Below are 17613 nucleotides of genomic sequence, written 5' to 3'. Positions count from 1 at the left end.
ACCCGAAAACAGTCCTGTGTGCCCAAACACATCACAGGAAAACAAACACCACAACAACACAAGTGAAACGCCGCTGCCTAAGTATGATTTCTCAATCAGGGACAACGATGAAGCGATCCTGATTGAGGAATCATACCAGGCCGAACACCAAATCCAACATAGAAAATCAACCATAGACAACCCACCCAACTCACGCCCTGACCAACTAAAATTAAATACAAGACAAGAGGAAAACAGGTCATGGGCCGAACGTACGAGCAGAGAGAAATCATTATCCCCTTTTATGAGGGTGAGAGCTCTTCCGCCGGTAGCAGCACTCTAATACGAAAAATCGTCTAGGGAGGGTTCTGGGTGGGACAGACTCTGTCCCAGGGATGGCGGGCTCTGGCGCTGGTTGTGGTCCCCGCCCCACCATAGTCAACCCCGCTTCCGTGGCCTCCTCCCAATATCCACCCTCCATGTCAATCCCACTATTCCAAAGGGCAGTAACAGACTGAGGGGTAGCACCTGACTGAGGGGCAGCACCGGACTGAGGGGCAGCACCGGACTGAGGGGCAGCACCGGACTGAAGGCGGATCCTGGCTGGCTGGCTCTTGGCGATCTGGCTGGCAGAAGGCTCTGGCGGATCCTGTGGCAGAAGGCTCTGGCGGGATCCTGGCTGGCGGAAGGCTCTGGCGGATTCTGGCTGCGGAAGGCTCTGGCGGATCTGGCTGGCTGGCTCCGGCAGCTCCTGCTGGACGGCTCCGGCTGATCCTGGCTGACGGCTCCGGCTGGTCCTGGCTGGATGGTCCGGCTGGTCCTGGCTGGACGGCTCCGGCTGGTCCTGGCTGGACGGCTCCGGCGTCTGGGACGCTCCGGCTGGTCTGGCTGGACGGTTCCGGCTGGTCCTGGCTGGCGGCTACCGGCTGGTCCTGGTGGACGGCTGGAACTCGGGACAGACGGGCAGCTCAGGACAGACGGGCAGCTCTGACGGCTCGGGACAGACAGGCAGCGCTGGGCAGGCAGATAGTTCAGACAATGATGGGCAGGCAGACAGTTCAGGCAGCGCTGAGCAGGCAAGCAGCGCAGGCGGCGTTGGGCATACGGCCGACTCTGACCTGCTGAGGCGCCAGTAGGCCTGGTGCGTGGTGCCGGAACTGGAGGCACTGGGCTGGAGACACGCACCACAGGGAGAGTGCGTGGAGGAGGAACAGGGCTCTGGAAACGCACTGGAAGCCTGGTGCGTGGTGTCGGCACTGATGGTACTGGGCTGGGGTGGGAGGTGGCGCCGGATATACCGGCCATGAAGGAGGACACGCGCTCTTGAGCACCGAGCTCCCAACCTTACAGGTTGAATGGTCCCCGTAGCCCTGCCAGTGCAGCGAGGTGGAATAGCCGCACTGGGCTATGCTGGCGAACCGGGGACACCCTCTGTAAGGCTGGTGCCATGTACGCCGGCCCGAGGAGACGTACTGGAGGCCAGTATGTTTGGGCCGGCTTCATGGCACCCGGCTCGATGCCCAACACTAGCCTACCAGTGCGGCAAGGTGGAATAGCCCGCACTGGGCTAAGCACGCGTACTGGGACACCGTGCGCTTTACCGCATAACACGGTGTCTGACCAGTACGACGCCCTCTCACTCCACGGTAAGCCCGGGAGTTGGCTCAGGTATCCTACCGGCTTCGCAACACTCCCCTTTAGCCCCCCCCCCCCCCAAGAAATTTTTGGGTGAGCCTCTCGGGCTTCCAGCCGCTCTGCCTTGCTTTCGCCTCATAATACCTCCTCTCCGCTTTCGCTGCCTCCAGCTCCGCTGGGGCGGCGACCTCCTCTGGCTCTGCCAGGGTCCTTTTCCGTCTAGGATTTCCTCCCATGTCCATTCCTCTTTTCCCCATTGCTGTTGTTCTTGCCGTCCTTCTCCACTCCGCTTGGTCCTTTTATGGTGGGTGTTTCTGTAACGGCTGTCGTAGTCGTTCTCCTCCTCAGACGAGGAGGGCATGGATCGGACAAGATGCAGAGTAGTTAGTGTTCATTATTTAATGAAAATCAACAAAACACTTCAAAATACAAAACCAACAAACGTGACAAACCCGAAACCCGTGTTAAAAATCTAACACAGAGGTTGCATTAAGAACTAAAGTTTATGATGAGTTATTTGATTAGATTAGGTGACTGTCCAAAATATCTCCGGAGAATTTTGTGCTTTTGGCTACGTATTCACATTGTAAACCACGATTTGTACCGCTAAATATGCACATTTTCGAACAAAACATATATGTATTGTGTACATGATGTTATAGGACTGTCATCTGATGAAGTTTGTCAAGGTTAGTGAATAATTTAATACTTTTGCTGGTTTTTGCGATCGCTACCTTTTGCTGCTGATAATGCGGTTGTGTGTTTGGCTATTGTGGTAAGCTAATATAATGCTATATTGTGTTTTCGCTGTAAACACTTAAAAATCGGAAATATTGGCTGGATTCACAAGATGTTTATCTTTCATTTGCTGTACACCATGTATTTTCATAAATGTTTTTATGATGAGTATTTAGGTATTTCACGTTGCTCTCTGTAATATTCCGGCTGCTTGTGTGATATTTTTTATGGTAGCTGCAATGTAAAACTATGATTTATACCTCAAATATGCACATTTTCGAACAAAACATAGATTTATTGTATAACATGTTATAAGACTGTCATCTGATGAAGTTGTTTCTTGGTTAGTGACTAATTATATCTCTATTTGGTCGGTTTTTTGTGATAGCTACCTAATGCGGTAAAAAATTGTGAAAATATCGGTTGAGTCTTTGCTATTGTGGTTAGCTAATAGAAATACATATTGTGTTTTTCGCTGTAAAACATTTTAAAATCGGAAATGATGGCTGGATTCACAAGTGTGTAACTTTCATTTGCTGTATTGGACTTGTGATTCATGATATTTTATTGCTAGTATTTACTTGTGGCGCTATGCTAGGCTATGCTAGTCAGCTTTTTACTGATGAGGATGCCCCTGGATCCGGGATGGTGATGAAGTAGAATTAACTAACCTCCAAACGAGCTTCAATGCCATACAACACTCCTTCCGTGGCCTCCAACTGCTCTGAAAAGCTAGTAAAACTAAATGCATTGCTTGCCAAACATACCCTCGTAAAACTGACTATCCTACCGATCCTCGACTTCAGCGATGTCATTTACAAAATAGCCTCCAACACTCTACTCAGCAAACTGGATGCAGTCTATCACAGTGCCATCTGTTTTGTCGCCAAAGCCCCATATACCACCCACCACTGCGACCTGTATGCTCTCGTCAGCTGGCTCTCGCTACATATTCGTCGCCAGGCCCACTGGCTCCAGGTCATCTATAAGTCTTTGCTAGGTAAAGCTCCGCCTTATCTCAGCTCACTGGTCACCATAACAACACCCACCCGTAGCACGCGCTCCACCATGTATATCTCARTGGTCATCCCCAAAGTCAACACCTATTTTGGCCACCTTTCCTTCCAGTTCTCTGCTGCCAATGACTGGAACGAATTGCAAAAATCGCTGAAGCTGGAGACTTATATTTCCCTCACTAACTTTAAACATCAGGTATCTGAGCAGCTAACCGATCGCTGTACATAGCCCATCTGTAAATAGTCCATCCACTCTACCTACCTCATCCCCATATTGTTTCTATTTACGTTTGTGCTCTTTTGCACACTAGTATTTTTACTTGCACATCACCATCTGCACATCTATGACTCCAGTGTTAAATTGCTAAATTGTAACTATTTCGCTACTATGGCCTATTTATTGCCTTACCTCACGCCATTTGAACACACTGTATATAGACTCTCTTTTTTCTATTGTGTTATTGACTGTACGCTTGTTTATTCCATGTGTAACTCTGTGTTGTTGTTTGTGTCGCACTGCTTTGCTTTATCTTGGCCAGGTCGCAGTTGTAAATGAGAACTTGTTCTCAACTAGCCTAGCAGGTTTATGAAAGGTGAAATATATATATTTTTTAAACATGCTGACTAGACCGGGCACGTGCCTGCATCCGCAAATGTGCGCATGTTGATTTTTTTTATCCATCTACACCAGATGTGATCAGGACACGCAGGTTGAAATATCAAAACGAACTCTGAACCAAATATATTAATTCATGGACAGGTCGAAACACATGACACATTCATGGCCATTTAGCCAGCTAGCTTACTGCTGCTAGATAATTTGTCCAGGGATATAAACATTGGGTTTTTATTTTGCCTGAAATGCACAAGGTCCTTTTTTTTCTTAACACCAGCTAACTCTAACAGTAAATCGCCATAATGGCATTGTTGCATCTTCGGTAGAAGAGTTTTGAAATTCCTGAATTTACTGAGACCATGACCTATGTGTACATTTATGAACATACTTTGCTGGTGTAAAACCATATATGAAAACATGATACATATMTTCAAAGCTGGGAAACAGCCCTTTCAAATTATATGACATGCAGTAGCACCACATCAATCAAATGGTAATCTGTTAAGAAAACAACTGCCATTTACACATTTTCCTAATAACTTAGAGCTTATTGAGTCTTATTTATTTTGTAAGGATTGTTCATCTGAAATCAGAATTGTAATACCTTTTACTGTGAATGAATTACAACCGAATATTGTGTGATCAGACACTTTCTTATCCGGATAGTGTATTATGTCTATACTGGACATTCGGAAAGTATTTTGACCCTTTGACTTTTTCCACCTTTTGTTACTTTACAGCTGTGTTCTAAAATTGATTAAATTATTTGTTTTCCTCATCAATCTACACACAATACCCCATAATGACAAAGTGAAAACAGGTTTAGACATGTATGCTAATTAATAAAAAATAAAACCCAGAAATACTCTATTTACATAAGCATTCAGACCCTTTGCTATGAGACTCGAAATTGAGCTCACGTTCATCCTGTTTCCATTGATCATCCTTGAGATGTTTCTTCAACTTATGTAATGAACAGCCAATGTTAACTTGTTTAATGTGAGGCTATGAGAGACAATTGCAAATTAGTCTGACATAATTTATATTCTCTCACCACCACTAGTGACATGGATGTGCTTGATACATGTTGCATCAGAGCTTCTTAAAGCCAAGGGGCGTGGTCAAAAGTGCGCACCTCATCTCTGCTGTCACATGCAACCTGATCGATATTTGTTTTTAATGCAGACGAGAGCACAGAATCAGATAACTATGAGTTTTAACGATAGGAGGGAGACGGCACAGTATTCCCTTTGAGACAGGAACCAAAACTCCTCCATAGTGACCCGTGAATGTGTTGTCTGCAGCATTCGGTCACATGACAGCTCGATCAGCTGTTTGATTTCACTTGCCGGCATGTCAACTGAGCCAGGATCACAGTCAAATGGATTTCGCTGATTCAGTCACTCATCTGTATAATTATAATTATTTTGCCTCAGTTCGTTCAGTTTCCCAAATATGTCTGTTACATAGGCAAGGAGACACACTTTTTTTTACATCCATTGTGAATGACAACTGTTCCTCTCTCAAATAGAAAAATATTTTCAACACTACGAAATAGAGCATTGTCATGCTGTGATCCCATATCTCCACATAGTTTTGTGAACGGGTGTGCACGATGTAGTTTACATTGGAAGTTACCTGCTGCATATCTCAGAGTTCTGTGCTCAGCTCTTTTGCCCCCAGTTGCTCTCGGTGTATCATACAATACATCCATATGGCAGATCGAGACACATTCATAACTAGAGTACAGAGGCCTGCCCGCGGTCCCACCATAGATTGAGCCCCATCTGTGCAAAAGCCCACCATTCACTCCCATGGAATCTGTTTTTCGTCAATTCTTTAGCCATGCAGAACACTGAACATCACCGGTGCCATTTCATGCTTGGGAATCGCGAGACAAGAACAGTATGTCCTTGTGAATAGCATCCCCGACTTTTAGCAAACAAAATAAAATGAATGGGCATAAAACTCCAAAGAGCTTAATAAGAATTTGTTATTCACTGACTTGCCTAGTTAAATAAAGGTTAAATAAATAAAATAAATAAATTCCGTCATGTGGCCAAACGGTTTGCTGATGTCAACATTGTGAACAGAGTGCCCCATGGTGGAGGTTGGGTTATGGTATGTGCAGGCATAAGCTACAGACAAGGAGCACAATTGCATTTTATCAATGGCAACTTGAATGCACAGAGATACAGTGACGAGATCCTGAGGCCCATTGTGAGACCCATTTTTTTTAAAGGTATCTGTGACCCACAGATGCATATCTGTATTCCCAGTCATGTGAAATCCACATATTGGGGCCCTATGCATTTATTTCAATTGACTGATTTCCTTATATGAACTTTAACTCAGTAAAATCTTTGAAATTGTTGAATGTTGCATTTATATTTTTGTTCAGTATAGTTAGGGCAGAGATCTGTATTTAATGACGAGATGCTCATGTCTCCACCCTAACAATGGGAGTCGCTCTCCCAAAGGCAGGAAGGCAGGCCTGCATATTAAGCCCATAGAAAGGCATTGGGTTTATTGTGGACAGATCTAGGCAAGAGGCAAGCCTCTTCCTCTATGGTTAGGGTAGGAGTGGGCAGCTATGTTTTTGTAGTTGCCTAGCAGCATCCAGGACCTTCCTTGTTGTAAAGTCCAGTAAGACAATCTGTATAGTAGAGAATTTGGGCCTAGTTACTGTTGCTAGGCCTAGTTACTGTTGCTTGGCCTAGTTACTGTTACTAGGCCTAATTACTGTTGCTAGGCCTGAAAGTACCTTGTCTTGAACATTATGTCCCTGTTGTATAACAGCTTCAAGAGAATGGGAAGTAAACTTTAACATGGTTATAAAAGGCTTGGCTTTGGGGAAAGAGTTGGAACACATACCAGAAAAGTGATATAGTAGGAGTAATGTAAAACACATAAAAATACATTGTAGTTAGTAGAGGACACACACACACACGGGACTCATGTAAAATGCTTGTCAAAGCCTTTGTAATAGTACTGCTAAACAGACTTGAAATGAGTGTTTGACATTGTGAAATATAGCCTAGTCTCAAGAGCTTTGTTCCTCTGTCCTGTACTTTCTTCACCTGTTAGCAGTAGTTACCTATATGTTGTAATGATAATGAATAATATACAGTACCAGTCAAAAGTTGAAACACACCTACTCATTCAAGGGTTTTTCTTTATTTTTAAKATTTTCTACATTGTAGAATAATAGTGAAGACATCAAAACTATGAAATAACACATATGGAATCATGTAGTAACCAAAAAAGTGTTAAACAATTGAAAATGTATTTTAGATTCTTCAAAGTAGCCACACTTCGCCTTGATGACAGCTTTGCACACTCTTGGCATTCTCTCAACCAGCTTCATAAGGAATGCTTTTCCAACAGTCTTGAAGGAGTTCCAACATATGCTGAGCACTTGTTGGCTGATTTTCCTTCCCTCTGCTGTCCAACTCATCCCTAACCATCTCAATTGGGTTGAGGTCGGGTGATTGTGGAGACCAAGTCATCTGATGCAGCCCTCCATCACTCTCCTTCTTGGTCAAATAGCCCTTACACAGCATGGAGGTGTGATTTTGGTCATTGTCCTGGAGAAAAACAAATGATCGTCCCACTAAGCGCAAACCAGATGAGATGGCATATCACTGCAGAATGCTGTGCTAGCCATGCTGGTTAAGTGTGCCTTAAATTCTAAATAAATCACAGACAGTGTCACCAGCAAAGCACCCCCACACAATCACACCTCCTCCTCCATGCTTCACAGTAGGAACCAACAAGTGTGGAGATCATCTGTTCACCTACTCTGCGTCTCACAAAGAAACGGCYGTTAGAACCAAAAATGTCAAATTTGGACTCCAGACCAAAAGCCACATTTCCACCAGTCTAATATCCATTGCTCGTGTTTCTTGGCCCAAGCAAGTCTCTTCTTATTATTGGTGTCCTTTCGTAATTGTTTCTTTGCAGAAATTTGACCACAAAGGCCTGATTCACACAGTCTCCTCTGAACAGTTGATGTTGAGATGTGTCTGTTACTTGAACTCTGTGAAGCATTTATTTGGGCTGCAATTTCTGAGGCTGATTAACTTCTCTAGGGTAGGGGGCAGCATTCTGAATTTTGGATGTAAAGCATGCCCATATTAAACTGCCTGCTTCTCGTGCCCAGAAGATATGATATGCATATAAAGTTAAAGTTTCCAAAACTGTTAAAATAGTGTCTGTGAGTATAACAGAACTGATTTGGCAGGCAAAAACCTGAGAAAAATCCATTCGGGAAGTATTTTTTGGGGGYTTTTGTAGTTTTCTATTCAATGCCATTACAGTATCCATTGACTTAGGACTCAAATTGCAGTTCCTATGCCTTCCACTAGATGTCAACAGTCTTTAGAAATAGTTTCAGGCTTGTATTCTGAAAAATGAGGAAGTAAGAGCAGTCTAAATGAGTGGACCCTAAAGTGTCGCAGAGCTTTTTCATCCGCGTGACCGAGAGAGTGCCTTTCTTGTTTACCTTTTATATTGACGACGTTATTGTCCGGTTGAAATATTATCAATTATTTAGGCCAATAACAACCTGAGGATTGAATATAAACATCGTTTGACATGTTTCTATGAACTTTACGGATACAATTTTGTTTTTGTCTGCCTGTTTTGACTACGTTTGAGCCTGTGGATTACTGAAGAAAACGCGAACAAAACTGAGTTTTTTGGATATTAAGAGACGTTATCGAACAAAAGGAACATTTATTGAGTAAATTAATGTCTGCTGAGTGCAACCATAGGAAGATCATCAAAGGTAAGGGATTCATTTTATCTCTATTTCTGACTTGTGTAACTCTTCTACTTGGCTGGTTACTGTTTGTAATGATTTGTCTGCTGGGCTATGTTCTCAAATAATCATAAGGTATGCTTTTGCCGTAAAGCATTTTTTAAATCTGACAACGTGGTTGGATTCACAAGAAGTTCATCTTTAAACCTATGTAAAATATGTTTTGTTTTCGGAATTTTTATAATGAGTATTTCTGTATTTGAATTTGGCGCCCAGCAGTTTCACTGGCTGTTGAAGAGGTGGGACGCTAACGTCTCATGTACCCAAGAGAGGTTAATGAACTTATCCTCTGCAGCAGAGGTAACTCTGGGTCTTCCTTTCTTGTGGCGGTCCTCATGAGAGCCAGTTTCATCAGAGTGCTTGATGGTTTTTGCGACTGCACTTGAATAAACTTTTAAAGTTCTTGACATTTTCCGTATTGTCTGACCTTCATATCTTAACTTCTTTGGGGTAGGAGGCAGCATTTTCACGTCCGGATGAAAAGCGTGCCCAGAGTAAACTGCCTGCTACTCAGGCCCAGATCCTAGGATATGCATATTATTAGTATATTTGGATAGAAAACACTCTGAAGTTTCTAAAACTGTATGAATGATGTCTGTGAGTATAACAGAACTCATATGGCAGGCAAAAACCTGAGAACAAATCCAACCAGGAAGTGGAAAATCTGAGGTTTGTAGGTTTTCAACTCTTTGCTTATCCAAGATACAGTGTCTATGGAGTCATGTTGAACTTCCTAAGGCTTCCACTAGATGTCAACAGTCTTTAGAACCTTGTCTGATGCTTCTACTGTGAAGTGGGGGCGAATGAGAGAAGATTGAGTAAGGTCTCTCCCAGAGTACCACAAGCTGACCATGCGCTGACCATGCGAGAGTTAGCTGCGTTCCATCGCATTGCTGAAGACAAAGGAATTCTTCGGTTGGAACATTATTGGAGATTTATGTTAAAAACATCCTAAAGATTGATTCTATACATCGTTTGACATGTTTCTATGGACTGTAAAGGAACTTTTTGGACTTTTCGTCCTTACTTTCCGCTGGACTTGCACGCGCGTCGTGAGTTTAGATTGTGTATTGAACGCACAAACAACAAGGAGGAATTTGGACATAAATGATGGACATTATCGAACAAAACAAATATTTATTGTGGAACTAGGATTCCTGGGAGTGTATTCTGATGAAGATCATCAAAGGTAAGTGAATATTTATAATGCTATTTCTGACTTCTGTTGACTCCAACATGGCGGATATCTCTTTGGGTTGATTTGTCGTCTGAGCGCCGTACTCAGATTATTGCATGGTTTGCTTTTTCCTTAAAGTTTTTTTGAAATCTGACACAGCGGTTGCATTAACTATGATTGCAATCAACAGAACAAGTCCGTACAGTATCCGGCCAGCATTCAGGTGTTATTATTATCAGCATTATTGTCTGTAATGACTGTTACTCTGTTTGACGCTGTTCAGCTACACACACCATCACCAATACCATCCACCATCACCATCCCCACCACTACCGTCACCAATACTCCAACACCATCACCAGCACCATCACAAACACCATCGCCACCATCACACCCAGGGTAAACAGTGGGTTGTGAAATATATTTAATTCACCATAATTTGTAGGGTAAACAGTGGGTTGTGATATATATTTAATTCACCATAATGTGCAGGGTAAACAGTGGGTTATGATACAGATTAATACACCATACTGTGCAGGGTAAACAGTGGGTTATGATAACAGATTTCATTCACCATAATGTGCAGGGTAAACAGTGGGTTATGACACAGATTTAATTCACCATAATGTGCAGGGTAACAGTGGGTTATGATACAGATTTAATTCACCATAATGTGCAGGGTAAACAGTGGGTTGTGATCTAGATTTAATTCACCATAATGTGCAGGTAAACAGTGGGTATGATACAGATTTAATTCACCATAATGTGCAGGGTAACAGTGGGTTATGATACAGATTTAATTCACCATAATGTGCAGGGTAAACAGTGGGTTATGACACAGATTTAATTCACCATAATGTGCAGGGTAAACAGTGGGTTGGATCTAGATTTAATACACCATACTATGCAGGGTAAACAGTGGGTTGTGATCTAGATGTAATACACCATCCTGTGGCAGGGTAAACAGTGGGTTGTGATCTAGATTTAATACCCATACTGTGCAGGGTAAACAGTGGGTGTGTGACACAGATTATACACCATACTGTGCAGGGTAACAGTGGGTTGTGATCTAGATTTAATACCCCATACTGTGCAGGGTAAACAGTGGGTTGTGATCTAGATTTAATCCCATACTGTGCAGGGGAAACAGTGGGTTGTGATCTAGATTTAATACACCATACTGTGAGGGTAAACAGTAGGTTGTGATCTAGATTTAATCACCATACTGTGCAGGGTAACAGTGGGTTGTGATCTAGATTTAATACACCATACTGTGCAGGGTAAACAGTGGGTTGTGATCTAGATTTAATACACCATACTGTGCAGGGTAAACAGTGGGTTGTGATCTAGATTAATACACATACTGTGCAGGGTAAAAGTGGTTGTGATCTAGATTTAACACATACTGTGCTGTAAACAGTGGGTTTGTGATCTAGATTTATCACCATACTGTGCAGGTAAACAGTGGTTGTGTGGATAAAGAGTCTTACAGGCAGGTTGTTTTCTGCTCTTTAGATAATACATATTGTTAGGCTACAGGTAGCGGCTTTGCTTTTGAATGTGGCGTGTGTGTGTGTGTGTGTGTGTGTGTGTGTGTGTGTGTGTGTGTGTGTGTGTGTGTGTGTGTGTGTGTGTGTTTGTGTGTGGGGTGTGTGCTTAGTGGGGTGGTGTGTCGTGTGTGGGGTGTGGGTGTGTTTTGTGTGTGTGTGTGTGTGTGTGTGTGTGTGTGTGTGTGTGTGTGTGTGTGTGTGTGTGTGTGTGTGTGTGTGTGTGTGTGTGGGTGTGTGTGTGTGTGTTTGTTGGCAGAAGACATTGAAACGCAACAGGCCAACCACAGCACTCCTTGATCTCACTTCGTTCCCCCTCTCTCTCTGTCTCTCTCTCTCCCCTCTCTCCCCTCTCTCCATCAATTATCTCTCTCACTCTGTTCTCGCTACATCGTACTTTTCCTCCCCTCCGCATTCATAATGTAAAACAAATTTGAACAAAGCCTGGTGAAATTGAAAAAGCCTCTATCCTGCATCACTCTGGAATGAGTTTATTAGAATCTTAAAGGCGGTACAAAATAGACTTAAAAACCCATTTTCAGGGGGAAATGACTTTTTAAGAAAAGACACATTGTACACATTTGGGGATGATAAGTTGGATGACACAAAGGGGAACCTTCGAGGCAGGAACTGAGTTTTATCAGAGGGAATTGAGGTGTAGTGGGGTGTTTGTTGCCGTCTCACACATTTGTTTCCCAAAGAAAACAAATCAGGCTGAGAATAAACAAATCTTTATATCTGTGCTGTGGTTGGGTGTGTGTGTGTGTGGGAAAGTGTGGGTGTGCTCCCTAAATCATTGGTCTTTTACTGGGGGTAAATGAACACTTACCTATTTTGCTGTAGGCTTGGACAGATTCTGTGTTTGTGTATATGGGTCTTTTTAAACTAGGGTACCAGTGAGGATTACTTACACTGATCAACTTGTTACAGCTGTTGATAAGTCACAGATCATTTTTTTTCATGTCATTACATTACGATATAAGGTTGGATCATATATTTAGCATTACAAACTGGTTGGTTCAAGCCCTGAATGCTGATTGGCTGACAACCGTGGTATATCAGACTGTTTACCAAGCGTATGACAAAACATACATTTTTATTGTTCTAATTACGTTGGTAACCAGTTTATAATAGCAATAAGGCACCTCGGGGGTTTGTGGTATATGGTCAATATACCACACCCCCTCAGGCCTTATTGCTGAATGAATCAGTTAAATTAGACATTGTACTTGAACCCTGTAAGAATCTTGGATGTAGCTGTTGGACAGTTATGTGTATAGAGATCTCAGAAATGCAGTGTAACTACATAGCATTTTGTGTCTCCTTATGTTACAGGTTGGAAACAGTTTTAATAAATAATAATTGCTTTTGAAAAATCGAATGCTTCTAACCAATAGAGTCACCTTACATTGATACTTAAAACCTAAATCAATACTGTCATTAATGTGGCTCTTCAATAAGTATGCATAATACTTGTTGGATGAGCATTTGGTGTTGAGCTGTTTAATTATGGATCATCTGATCCAAGAAGGAATTTTCAGAATGACAGCCAAGTGATGAACAGCTGTTGTGATAGCAGGTAATGCAACAACAGCTCAAATGCTGGAAAAAAGGAATGTCCAGAATATTTTGTTGTCTCGTTCATTATGCCGGGGGAAGACAGTTGTGTCTGGATCCACGTTGGATCTAATATCCCTAGCCAATGGATGTTGATCATCTGTTGTTGTCTGCTTGATTTACAGCAGAGTCTAGTTAGATTTAACATAGAAAGCTTCAAGTTACTGAGTTCATGTTTTCATATGTTTTTGTGCCTCAGATTGGACACCAAGTCTACTGTGTGCAATTGTGTAGGATAGACTATTGTGCAACACCCAATGCTCTTCTAATGAATTATTCTGCATATAATGACAACAAATTACATTATTACATGGCCTAGTGGGTTCACAATATAATCAGGTAATGAAAAAACATGACAAATACACTTTGTTACCATGTTACACCTGCAATTTCTAACCATACAAGGGGCTTGATGCAGCCTACTTGAACTTGAATTTGGAGCTCAGAAAGTACTGGAATTCACCTACCTGGAAAATCTGACATTTCCTCAATTTGGTGCTTGAAAAGTTATTGTAATTATTGTAGTCTATTTATATGTTCTTCCTTGATTTAATTTTGTATCAGTTTTTGTGAGAGATTGCCACTTTCGTTTGTTTCCCGTTGCTTCATTTGAATGGTGTTGTGCTATTCTGTTGCAGTAAAACCACGTGAGGTTATTATGAGGACAACAACATCTAATGTTGCCTTCAACTTGGCTTTCCATACAAATCCTTCTCCCTGAAAGTCCTTGAATGTGACTTGCCGATGTCTATATGAACCCTGTTTAAAGGACGTATAGTCCTAGACCTATGCTGTTGTATAGCTGGGGTTATGGGTCCATTGGCATGTATTCCTCTGTACATATGTGGAACTGCATAAAAATCACATTTATTTTTGTTTCAAACCATTTTGAAAATGTGGTTTCCAATGTTACACATTGGCCCTCGTTATTTATAGAAAGATGTGTGTGGCTAGGCTGTATGTGTGTGTGTTTTGTATTTCCACCAATGGAAGGCGGTTTTGGGTAGGTTCTCATAGTTTGGTTTTTTATGTTGTTATTTCTCATCTTCTTTCATTCTTATTTTAAAATTGTTTTTCGTTTATTTTTGATTTTTATTGTTTTTTTTTAGGAATGGTGTTTTTTTCTTCTTTCTTTTTTTCTTTTTGATACTTGTTTTAGCCTTTTATCATTTTGTTAAGATGGGTTTTGTGGGGTTATTGTGTTTAGAAACAGTGAACAGGTGAGGGATGATGTGTGTGTGTGTGTGTGTGTGTGTGTGTGTGTTGTTGGTGTTGTGTGTGTGTGTGTGTGTGTGTGTGTGTGTGTGTGGTGTGTGGTGTGTGTGTGTGTGTGTGGTGTGTGTGTGTGTGGTGTGTGTGTGGGTGTGTGTGTGTGTCAAGTAGCTGCTTTAGTAAAGGATAGGGAGAGGGATCGGAAGAGTGAGAGAGAAGAGAAGGATGCCAGATGAGAGAGGATAAGGTTGAAGGATGGATATTTATTGTTTGTTCTAACCTCACCCATCTCACATGAAATGATGCCTGTGTGTGTGTGTGTGTGTGTGTGTATGTTGAGAGAGAGCGAGAGAGAGAGACTGCCTACGTAATCTTTGGGTTCCAACGACTTGTCTGTGGTTGAGGTTAATTCAGCGAGAACGCCACAGTTAATCCAGCGACAGGCCCACATGCAGAGGTACTTACCCATGTTTGAGAGATATAACATTGGGGGGGGGGGGGGGGGGGGTTGAAGGTGACAGGCCATGCATACAGAGGCACTTACCCATGTATTGGTAACACATTGGGGTGGTGAAGGTGACAACCATCCATACAGAGATACTTAGTCATGGGTTTTCTGCCTTTGTCAACACTAACACACTGCAGCTACTGAGATATGTGTATGATGTCCCAACACGAGAGACAGACAACATACAGGGAATATATCTCTGAACGACAGAGATAGATGGGCAGACAGACAGAAAGACAGACATGTATGTGTGTGGGTGCTCTGCCAAGCACACAGCTCCAACATCCCTGTCTCTATTGGCCAGCTTTCCGCCTGACCTTTAGACAGTGCCATTGTATTACATTGAATGAAATGCAGTATGCCCATATTACAAGATAATACCATGTATTTTACACAGCAGATGACTACTAAAGACGTCATTTAATGAGTTCCTCATATTGTCATGTCTAACCCAATTTAAGGCTGGCACAATACCATATAATCGTGCAACTGAGGATTATGGATGAAGACGGTGATGAAAATAAAATAGAGAGCCAAGAAACAATACCCCAGTCTCAATGCTGGGGGACGAACGGTTCCTAGGCAACCAACGGGTGTGTGTGCGTGTGTGTGTGTGTGTGTGTGTGTGTGTGTGTGTGTGTGTGTGTGTGTGTGTGTGTGTGTGTGTGTGTGTGTGTGTGTGTGTGTGTGTGTGTGTGTGGTGTGTGTGTGTGTGTGTGTGTGTGTGTGTGTGTGTGTGTGTGGTGTGTGTGTTAGAGTAAGCGTATGTGTGTGTTGTTCAGTTAGTCTTGTGCAAAGCCCTTCTTATGGTTAGCAAGCCTGGACTTTGATTCCACTAAAGACATTTTATAGACTCCAGCAGAGAGCCAGAAGAGGACTTACACAGAGTACAATAAACATACTATACAATACCATACAATACCAGCCCTATTTGTACCCCTCTCCCCCTCCTCATTTAGTGGTCTGGTCAGTCTGTCGGTCGTGGTGGGTTGTCGCGTCGGTGGTTGAATGCTATTGAAACGTAACAGACTGAAAAGTTCCTGAAAAGTTTCCAGAGATGTTCATAACCAGACAGTGTGGAATTACTTTTCCTGACTCAACCAGGCTGTCTCTCTGTCTCCCTCCCCTCTCTCACACACACACACACACACACCACACACACACACCACACAACACACACACACACACACCACACACCACACACACACCACACACACACAACACACAACACACACACACACACACACACACACACACACACACACACACACACACAGGATGCAAGCCCACCCTGTGGGTGAAGTCACTATCTGTGATACCCCTAGCTCCATCATATAGTATCAGGCAAATAGATGAGCCTAGTATGCTGATATTTGTTGCTTGCAGCATTCATTTTTACTAAACAGTAAGTGCTATATAGTATATAGTACGATTAGTACACAGTTGCAGTTAAATACTGTAAGTAGTAGGCAAGACAGATTTCAGACCTGGACACACACACACATATAATGGATTTGCTCACCAGGACCACATTCCAAAAATGCTCCCCTTGACTCTCATGTGGCATCACACACACACACACACACACACACACACACACACACACACACACACACACACACACACACACACACACACACACACACACACACACACACACACACACACACACACACACACACACACACACACACAACACACACACACACACACACACACACACACACACACACACACACACACACACACACACATAGGTGGTGTAGGGTTCCATGCTGAGTGGATTGTAGAGACATCAAACCGAGATGGCAGATTGAGAGCCAACAGACTCCAATTCCCTACAGTTAATGCAAAGTGGTGTGTGTGTGTGCGTGTGTGTGTGCGTGTGCGTCTGTGTGACCAGCTTRGAGAGCTTATGTAGTTCAGATCAGAATCCAACCCTTCGGATTTGGCAGGAACCATGTTCAGTGTCCTTGAATGTAAGCTGGATACAGAGAGGTGCTGAAACATGTCTGGACTGGAGCGCTCTATTGTATTGAGAGAAATATTGAGACCATTATAGGAGTACATTATCACTTAGAACAATTCGGCCTGTTGGAATGACATCAACATACATACTGCTGTTATACACTATATTACATACATCTTTCTGGAATAAAAGGCAGCTCTTCATACACAAACGCATGTGCATACATACAAACACACACACGTGACTCCAATACCCATCAGTGTTGTTTATGATGGTTAGAATTATCAGTAGTTATAGTTTTCTCCTTATTGATGGTTAGAATTGGCATTAGTTATGGTTTTCTCCTTATTGATGGTTAGAATTAGCATTAGGAATGGTTTTCTCCTTATTGATGGTTAGAATTAGCATTAGTTATGGTTTTCTCCTTATTGATGGTTAGAATTAGCATTAGTTATGGTTTTCTCCTTATTGATGGTTAGAATTAGCATTAGTTACGGTTTTCTCCTTATTGATGGTTAGAATTAGCATTAGTTATGGTTTCTCCTTATTGATGGTTAGAATTAGCATTAGTTATGGTTTCTCCTTATTGATGGTTAGAATTAGCATTAGTTATGGTTTCTCCTTATTGGTGTGGCTGACACGAGCCATACAGTCACAAATCATTGTGTTCAATGCGTCATGGTAGGTGTGTTCATGTGTGTGACACAGACCATGAATCCAGTCAGTATTTTTACAGCGTCATGGCGTATTACAGAGGCTTTGACAGCGGGTTGTCCC

The 17613-nt window shown here is 42.6% G+C and overlaps 1 pseudogene; it reads left to right on the top strand.

Annotated features, from left to right (window-relative positions):
- Positions 1 to 17613, top strand: part of LOC139023553 (F-box/LRR-repeat protein 17-like) — a 411307-nt pseudogene that overhangs the window by 212443 nt on the left and 181251 nt on the right.

This window comes from Salvelinus sp. IW2-2015, linkage group LG33 (genome assembly GCF_002910315.2).
Source record: "Salvelinus sp. IW2-2015 linkage group LG33, ASM291031v2, whole genome shotgun sequence".
Taxonomy (NCBI): domain Eukaryota; kingdom Metazoa; phylum Chordata; class Actinopteri; order Salmoniformes; family Salmonidae; genus Salvelinus; species Salvelinus sp. IW2-2015.
This window is presented reverse-complemented; position numbering and strand designations above follow the sequence as displayed.